This window comes from Pan troglodytes, chromosome 6 (assembly GCF_028858775.2).
Source record: "Pan troglodytes isolate AG18354 chromosome 6, NHGRI_mPanTro3-v2.0_pri, whole genome shotgun sequence".
In the NCBI taxonomy this organism is placed as follows: Eukaryota; Metazoa; Chordata; class Mammalia; order Primates; family Hominidae; genus Pan; species Pan troglodytes.
Window position 1 is genome coordinate 152,202,059 of NC_072404.2, and position 10,023 is coordinate 152,212,081.

The 10,023-nt window shown below is 34.4% G+C and overlaps 1 non-coding gene across 1 annotated transcript; it reads right to left on the reverse strand.

Annotated features, from left to right (window-relative positions):
• Positions 1-558: 558 nt before the first annotated feature.
• LOC112209953 (small nucleolar RNA U13) lies at positions 559-667 on the reverse strand. Its single transcript, XR_002944931.1, has one exon. It is a non-coding gene; the product is annotated as a small nucleolar RNA U13 (small nucleolar RNA).
• Positions 668-10,023: the final 9,356 nt, after the last annotated feature.

The following is a 10,023-nucleotide window of genomic DNA, read 5'->3' on the forward strand; positions in this document are numbered from 1 at the left end:
ACAAATGTAAATATAAAAGATGTTCTAAAATGCATTAATTGCTGTAAAATATATTTTATTATTTATTTTATATATAATATATATTTTAATTGTTTTTAGAGACAGTGTCTCACTCTGGTGCCCAGGCTGAAGTGCAGTGGCATGATTATAGCTCCCTGCAGCTTTGAACTCCCAGTCTCAAGCAATCTTCCTGCCTCCCAAGTAGCTGAGTCTACAGGAATGCACCACAATACCTGACTAATTATTTTTTTATTTTTTTTCTCTTTTGTAGAGACAGAATCTTGCTTTGTTGGCCAGTCTAGTCTCGAACTCCTGGGCTCAAATGAGCTTCCTGCCTTGGCCTCCAAAAGTGCTGGCATTACAGGTGTGAGCCCCCATGCCTGGCTTTTAAAAGAAATTTTACTGCCTAACATGTAAAAAAGTTACTCAAATGTATTTTAAGTTTATAAGTATATAAAAATAGCATAGATGACAAAAATAGCACAAAAAATAGGAGAGAGAAATCTGTGATTTGTAAAATTCTGGGTTTTTTCTCTTCTCTTTTTTTAAATTTTTTCATATGAAATGGGTAATGTACTAATGTCATAATAAGATGTAAGAAAGAAATGTCACATCTCACTTATGAGTTAAAAAACCCAGTCATCACATGTATAAGCTGCAAAATGATCTGTAAGAATCTTATAATATATACAAAACCATATAATATTCAAATCAATATTATAATTAATTAAAGATGCATATTATAAACTTTAGGGTACAAATTAAATTTTTAAAGAGATATGAATAATAACCTATAAATTGAGATTTAAATAAACTCTTATGAAACAAAATTACTCCAAATGCTATCAGGAAGAAAGAGAAATAAAGCAACAAGAAACAGAACATATAGTATGTTTATGGTAATCTAAGATTTGTTCAACGTTTGAAAATTATTCAACGTAATTTACCAAGTCAACACAAATAGAAAGAAAAGTTTGATCATCTCAATAGATGGAAGGAAAACATTTAACAGCTTTTTACATTCATCAAAGTTAAAATGTCAGCAAAGCTGGAAGCGAACTTTCTCAACTTGTGAAACGTATACGCCAAAAAACAATAACAACAACAAAGAAAAACCCAGGTAAAATTATATAAACAGTGACAGACTGAATGTATTTCCCCCAAAATCAAGAACGAAGCATGCATGTCTGCTCTCACCACTTTTACTCACTATCATACTAAAAACTCTAGCCAATGCAATCAGAGCAGAAAAATAAATTAAAAACTTGCATATATAAAATGAAAAAATAAACTTTCACTGGAGGATCAATGATGGTTTATGTAGAAAATCTCTAATATTCTATATTAAAACACTACTAGAACTAATGAGTTCAAGGTCATGGGATACAAGATAGGTATGCAAAATAATCTGTTTTATTTATGTATACTATTATTAGAAATTAAAATAGAAATAAAACAGTTTTAAACAATAGTAAAAAAGACAAAACAGTTATGAATCTAAAAGAAAATCTGTATCATCTGTATATGGAAAACTAAATATTACTGATTAAAAAACTCAGAAGAGACTTAAATAAATGGTGAAAAAAAAAGTCACACCAAGACTATTTCTCCATAATTCTACATTTTGTAAATTCTAGAGAGTGAAACTATTTTTCAGTGACAGAAAGCAGACCAATGATTGCCTAGGGATGGAGTTAAAGATTGGGATAGACTAAGGATGGTGGAAGGAAACTTTAGGGAGTAATGAAAACGTTATTTTGATTGTGACGGTGGTGTCACAAGTGTAAACAGATGTCAAAGTTAAATAAATTGTATACTTTGTACAATGTAGTTCATTATATATCAATTATCCTATAACTCATGAAAAAAGAAAAGCTGTGTTTCTATATAAGTCAATTTGTAAATAAAAACTATATTGGTTGTTTCTTAGCCAGAAACTCTTACAAATGTTACATTTATTAGTGAACTTTGAAATGCAGAATTAAGGGACCAAAAATTCAGCAACAAACATTCAAATTTATGAAAAAATTTTGATCCTACTGTATGCAAAATTCAAAGGTCAAATACCTATGAATAAAAGATGTAATTAAATGAAAAAATGTGATCTAAGAAAAGTTATGGGACATTATTTTGCTGATGTAAAGATGCTATGAGAATAATAGGTCTTCTAGTTTGTGCTTGTAAACTACATTTGCCAAAAACCTGATACTCAGTTGTAGCTGATTTAGAAATATAGGAAGGCACTTCTCTTGATTTTCTTTATTTTACAGTGTAGGTCCCTCTGCCTGGAGCAACAGTGTTTAGCCCTGGCTATACATCAGTACAGACAATGATACTTTTAAAAATAAAAATTTCAAAGGTGCACCCACAGAGGTTCTGAATTAGTAGGACTGGCATCCAGCTCAGATATCTGGAGGTTTAAAGTACTCTCTTGGAGGTGATAATGTACTCTTTGGGGGTACTCTCTTGGAGGTGATAATGCCCCATTATCACCTCTTGGTGATAGTACTCTCTTGGAGATGATAATGCCCCATCATGGTTGACAACCATTGTCCTTAAAAGAGCAAGGATCCAAAGTCAAGTTAGCATGTGATTGTCATCCAAAGATAGCCATCCATATTGGAGTTTTCAAGGTACCCTAGAAAAGTTTTGACTCTACCTGAAGGGATACAAGCTACTCAAATCTGGATGGAGAACTTGGGATATAAAAATAAAAGCTAACATTTAAAGACTGGGAAAATGGTGAAGTATTTTATTTTGACATACTTATGTATTTCAGTTTTTATGTAATTATTTCATCACAATGTTTATGCTTTGATTTTTATTAAAGATATTAAAGAGATTTTTGAAATAACCAAGTAGAATGATCTCTCTCTGTTTCTCTCTCTCTCTGACCTTCTCTCTCTCATCACTTCTTTACCCCATTTTCCACACTCCTGTTTCTCAATGAAACACATCAACAGAAAGTGTGGTCACATGATCCATGAGGTCAATCAAAAGCATCAGAGTTCACCTGTTGATATTGAATAAGTGATTCAGCCAGGTAAATAAGTGATTTCAGCCAGGTGAATAAGAGGAGACAATGCTGTCTTTTTAAAAGTAGTTTTATCTTTCATTATCATAAATAAAAACATATATTCACTGGAATAAATACAGCAAATAATTATTGATTTTTTATAATTGCTGTATACTTTCATTATTATACTTTCCTGAAGGTAAGTAAGTATAATAAAAAAAAGAAAGAAAGAATTCCCCACCATGCCACTACAAAATGATAGTCTCAGTCACCATTTTGGTAAATATATTTTTTCAGACATTTTTCCATGTAATTTTGAAAACATGTAGGGAGTAGACTAAAAAATACAGGCAAGTATACCTATTATTTATTTTTCCCTTTTTTTGTGCTGTAATATTTATTTTTAAATATTTTACTAACATTTTGAATTTATTTTTAGTTTGCTTTGTTTATCCTGGGTCAATTATTATTTTTCACTTACTTTATGATTATTACTGAGGATACTTTTATTGTGTAGAGCAAGTACATTAAAAATGGCCCACTCCTGATGTTAAATATGCCACTAATATACAATATATTCTCGTTGGTCTGGCTACTTCTGCTCAAAATTATATTCATAATATCCTATAATGCTGGTGTTGTGTGTGCCATTTCATTCTATTGTTAAGTAGGAGTTCATTGTTGAATCAACCACATTTTTATCCTACATTTAATATTTTGATAACTATTTCTGAAGGATGAAGAGGAAGGTGGAAGAAGAGTCTTTACTACCTATTGTGCACTTGTTTGCCATACATTGTGCTTAGCAGTTGTCCCCACAAAGGACCTATGAAAGAGACTCTATTGTTAGCCCATATTTTAAAATGAGGTAACTGAGGCACAGAACACATAAAAGATTCGTACAACATTATATTGCTAAAAGTGACTTATCCTGGATAACATATACTGCATTAGTTCAGGGTCCCAAAGTGTGACAACCATAAAATATTCCCTCTTTAGTCATCTTCAAAAGTGTGTGAAATTGTTTGCTTCTACATTGACCACCACTGCAGTAATAAATGATGAAATTTCCAACCACCAGGTTTGTAAAATCAAACCTTACATTGATAGCAAAATCATAATTCTAATCTGTACAGTGAAGCTCCATTTTGAGCATACAATTTCTGTAGTACTTTAGTCTTTTTCCTTTACTCTTTTTATTTTCTTTAGGGTATTAAACAATTTCTACAAGTTTATTCTTCTTTAAAATTCCAGAGGCAGGGGACTCCACAGTTAGTTCAATACTGATATCTAAACTAGGGTTGCCAGATTTAGTAAATAAAAATAGAAGGATAGCCAGTTAAATTTGACTTTTAGATAAACAACAAACAATTTTTTAGGATGTGTATTCCTCATGAAACAGTTGAGAAAACAAATACTAGAAGTATTATTTGCTTTCCATCTTAAATTCAAACTTAATTGAGTGTCCTGTATTTTATCTGGCAAGCCTAATCTAAACTAAAGCAATATAGTTTTAGAGACTCTCCCCCGATGAAAGATAATCTTTTGTGTCCCAAGCAAATAGAAACATAAGACATTATCTCAAATGTTGCTTACTGAGTTTGTTTGTATAAAAAGAACATCTAAAATGTACAATTAAAAATGTTTACTTCCATCCTCCAGAAATTGTTCTTATTAATCCCCCTTCCAAATACTTTGAGAAGAGAAAACAAACTAAAAAACAAAACAAAAAATAAGGCACCAATCATAGAATGTATAAGGTACCCTAAAGTAAACAGGGTCCGTATTTCCTCCAAGAAAGGGTGCCCTTATGGAAGTAAGGACTCTATAAACATGGGCCAAACTTAAAAATAGTTAAGGAGAACCCCTCTTCTCCCACCTCTGTCCCACTTGCCTTTTTCCACCATATTGAAATCTTGAAATAAATCTGGAGACGTAGCTAAGAAAAACCAATAGAATTACTTGCAAGTGGCTATCATGAACTACCCAGAATAAAGAGTTCCTTCTTTTTGTAAGCATAAAACTAGTAAAGATGTTAAAAGAAAGCAATTTGAGACCGTCTTCCTCTTCAGCTAAATGTTAGACAAGGACACGAAGAGTGGTTAGCTCCCTTCTGACACTAACACCGAACCCCTGCCCTTCAGAATGATGATAATGCTCTGCTGGATGGCACAGTTATTCAGTGTTGGCATGCCACTCGATGCAGTCTATTTAAAACGTTTTTAGGAGCTTGGATTTTCCCTTCCCTATAATTTAGAAGGCAGAACAGAGAGGCAGTTTGCTCTTAAAACAATGCAATTGTGAGCTCCTGAGCCATTGTCAGACTGACTTGTTTTCCATGGAAAGTAACTCCCTTGATGTATGCCAGAGATCTGTACCCCCAGATTAATGAGAGAGGGCTCACATAACTTGTGCTTAGTTCTGGAACTTTAAAAAGAGCGAAGTGATTGTAATGGAAAGAATAAAGGAAGGGACCTAAGAGGCAGGAGGAGACTTGGGTCTGGTTCCCTTTTTTCAATATTGCTACACACTAGGGTGTGGCCTTTGGTAAATTACTTATCATCTTGGAACTGCAGTGTCTTCTTCCTTAAAGTACTGAGGTTTGACTACATTATTGTACAGATCTTTTTGAAACTAGAAGTCTATGGCATTTTACATTAGCTTGTGGTTTCCCTCAGGATTCTTGTGTTTTGTTCAATTCTTCCAGCTCTGCCACTGCTTGAGCAATCATCATAAATCACGGGGCTCACTGGCTCTCTAACAACTCTTTTAGAAATCTTTATGAAACAAGTCAGCCTAAGAAATATCAAGGACTGCTGCCTTCAAAGGCTTCTGGGAAGTAAGGTATGGATGTATAATTCTTAAAAGACAAAAATAAAAACAACCATCAAAGTACTGAAGAATAAGGGAAAAAAGAAAGAAAGAGGAAACATATCAGAGGGAAATATTTAGATAATTTTTTAAAAGGATGAGTATGAGAAAATATAGAGGAGCGTTATATCAGGACAGGGTTAGAACAAGACACTGTTTTCAAAGAGGGGTAAAGATGTTTCAGGAAAAGAGTGGAAGAGATTGCACCCACAGGAAGAAATAAGTTCAGGCATTCACTCTTCTGGTGAACAGAAGGGCTATATACTTTCTCTAAATATTACTTAGCAATAAGTAAAGCAGATATAGTCACATATACAACTACCAATTTCCATCCTTGGGTTGTTGGTCTATATAACAGAAGAGGGTCAGGAAGGCAAGGTAATGAGTGGGGAGGAGTAATTGGGCAGTGGTTCTTAGGGAATGGAAGAAATTAGTCATGTGGGAATCGGGATGCAGAGGAAATGATGGGGAAGAAGAGCAGTGATGTGTGTCTGTATTCCCTGGGAAGACTGAGAAATGGCAACCTACTCAGGAACTCTTGACAGTATTGGAGAGAGCTCAGGATATTGAACACTTGAAACAAGGAAATCTTTCTGAGTTATTTTCATACTTTCCATTGAAAGAACAGAAAGAATATCTAACTTAAAAGACACTTCTGTTAGATTTCATAGATTTCTTTTTCTATTGGACAGCTAATAGGTAGCTGCTTCTTCAAGCTGTATAGAGAAGTAGCTTTAGTCTGAGTTGCAGACAGCTAACACCATGATACGAAGTCCTTTCTTGAGAGAGATGCAAGCTTCGTGTGGTCATAAGAAGGATACAGATTGTGTTTTCCCTCCTCTTGCTACCCAGTAAGTCTATTTGTTTTATTTTTTATTCTCCTGAGAGTAAGAAAACATGTTGTGAATTTAAAATATGTAGACACAAAATAGGAGCCTAAGGAAGTGGATGATTAAAGAGTGGAGAATAATACAGGCAGTGGAATAAAATAATGAAGAAGGTCACTGTTTTCTAAGCAGTTCTGTCTCACAAATCAGAATATAGGAGATGAATACTCCTAACTCCATGAACTTTTTACAGCTTACCTCCCTCCGTAGCCCATCATGTGAACAGACATAGTGTCCAGTCAATAGACTCTCCACTCCTGCCTTGACGAACACCATGTCAGATTGGAGAAAGACTGTCCCAAAGCCAAGCCAGTCCTCTCAACCCCATAATTCAAATGTATCTCCACTTATAATTATCCCTCACTTCTGTTTAACTTTTCAGAATTGACAGCTAGATAGTCTTACAGAAAGCCAAGCTGCATACACTTATTAAATTCCTACTTTGTGCAAGATCTGTGTAAAAAAATTCTGAGGAAAGAAAGCTGGAAAACCTTGGATCTAATCCCTCATTCTAACTTTAAATAAAGGCAAACATCTACCAAACCTAATTCATAGCAAAATATATAAAGAAAACTCAGAAAGGGAGTCAAAGCAGTGTTGAAAATGGAAAAAAGGAAAATGTATAACCTAGAAACAGCCAAGAGATAAATAAATAAATTCAATTTATGTACATATACAGGCACACATTATAATAGCTTAGCATTTGCATCTATCAGATAGGTAAAAATCGAAAACATCCAAATTGGTGAGGATAAGGCAAAATAAATCTTTTATGTATTGTTGGCTTTGAATGTCAGGCTTCATCTGATGGGGAATCACTGACGACTTCAGGATAGTAGACTTACATTGCCTACCTGATGCTTTAAAAATATAATATGGAAGTGATATGAAGGAAGAGACGACTTAAAAGAAGGGAAGGTCTATTTGGAGGTCTTGTCAATAGATAAATGTTAGATAAAAATAACTTTCATTGGCTATTGCCCATGGATTTAGAGAAAAAGAGAAATCTAGGACCTGGTGTTAGAATAGAAAAGGGAGTCCTGGAATTAAATGATGTAATTTTGTTCCTGATATTTCAGTATGGGGAATAAAAAATGTTAAACAGAAATGTGAATGTTACTTTAGAACCCTGTTGTGGAAAAACGGGGGTTTAAATTTAAGTTCTGGGTAATGTTTATTAGTGTCTTGGTTGCTGATTTTTAAACTATAGGAAACACATTTCAAAATCTATATTCTTGCCTATACATTGAAATAGAATGATCTGCCCAACATTAGCCAACAGAAATACACTTCATGAAGATGAGAACCACAGAGTATGCATGTACCATATGGGAAGAATTAAAAGAAGCTCTCTCTATCCTCCATGTTTACATTGTACAAGTTTGGTTCTAAAAGTAAAACAATACTGGAGGTTTAAATGTTGCCCATTTTATGATACAGACTTCCTTTGTTAAAAAAAAGTTTTATTCTTGTATATGCTTTCTAATTTACAAAACCCTTCTAAACACATCGACCCCCTTGAATATACCCAACCCTCTGAACTAGGAATGCTGGGTATCACAATATTGTTTCTGATAAGGGGACTTTAACTGAGAGAGCCTATGGTGTATTTACCCAAAGCCATGTGGCTGCTCAGTGGTGGAGCTGGATTAAGTGCCCAGGTCTCTTTCAATGTACTTACACTGATAGCAATAGGCCCTGAGATGCAATGATTACCAAAGAGTAGTCCCTCATAGATCCTTTCATAAACATCAAGATAAATGTAAATGTTTTATGGAAAAAAATATTTTTTTATGATTGTATTATAAGGTCTATAATGTAACTAGCTATATATCAGTAGCCTAGTTGTTGCATATGTCCATCTCTGCAGATTCAGATGATCACCTGGAAGATCTATTTCTCTCTCTAGTGTGCCCAGCAAGGATGGCATCTAGTAGTTATGACTGCTCTCCTAGTCTGTAATAGCGGGCATAAGTCTCATCATTCTCCCATATCTTCTTTCATTTATCTATAGCTCAATATCATTTTTTTCCTCCAAGGAAGAGTGTTACTTTTCTCTATTTGGATGTGTATCATGCAACAATATCTGGAAATCTCAACCATGGCTGTTTTTCCTATTGTAATTATCTCAAAAATTAACCATGAAGCCTTGCCACATTAGGAGCATTCTCTTTGCACATCCTGAGGTTGGATGTAGCCTATGTGACAGTTGAGATTCCACTGGAGGGATCTCTGGATGTTTCTTGAACACTTCAAGAGGAATAGTCACTTTGAAAATGATACTGCATCTTGTGTTTGAGTGTAGGGAGTGGTGAGGTGTAGGTGGAACATCCTGCAATACATATACTCTTTATCATTTGCATTGGTTTGGATCTTCTGAGAAGCAAATGCTGATGTAGGTTTAAATGACCATGCTAGATTTACCAGGGGAAGGAGGAGAAGACAGGGAAATCCTTTAGACAGGCATATGGATGTAACATTTTTGGAAGGTAAGAAGCAAGGGGATTGGGTAAAAAATATCTTGGCTGTTTCACAGTTCCAAGAAAGGTTTTGCCAGGTTAGTACAGAGTCTTTTAGCCAATGCCACTAGCTGGAGCAGTCCCACATTTCACTAGCATGGGCCTGTCTTGATACCTCTGCCATTCATCAGGAGCAGCCTTATGGAAAAAAAAAGACTTTGTGGATGTGGGGGGCGGGTAGTAGCCAGGGTCACCAGTCAACTGTGTGCACCACAGAAAGGAACCTGAGAAGTACATTTTTATGGCTACTGAAAATTGGTGTTATTCATTTCCCTGAAAAATATTGTTCTAAAAAATATTTGGTGTCTTAATATCATTAGTTGTTCTCAGTCTGACTGGCCATGAGATTGAAGTGAACCCTTTACTGTGCTTTATTGTTAACAATTTAACTAGAATTATTGTGCATGTCTTGGTTAAATTTACTTTTTGTTTTTGTGTGTGTGTGTTTGTACATGTATACATAAAGATAGATCTCTAAATAAATATAAAACATATTCTTATATTTAAATATTTACTGCATATGCTCTGTTAAAATTCAGACTTTGTATAAAAACATTCTACTAACAAGCCATATTGACATCTCTATAGAAGCAGGACTAATTGGTGGCTCATAGAGGGAGGGAAGACTTCCTGAGATCAATAGCATAATGATTACTGTTTCCTGTAGTGTTTGTTAAGAACTTTACCAATGAATTTAAAAGCAATCGATTCTTTATATTTAATTTTCTAC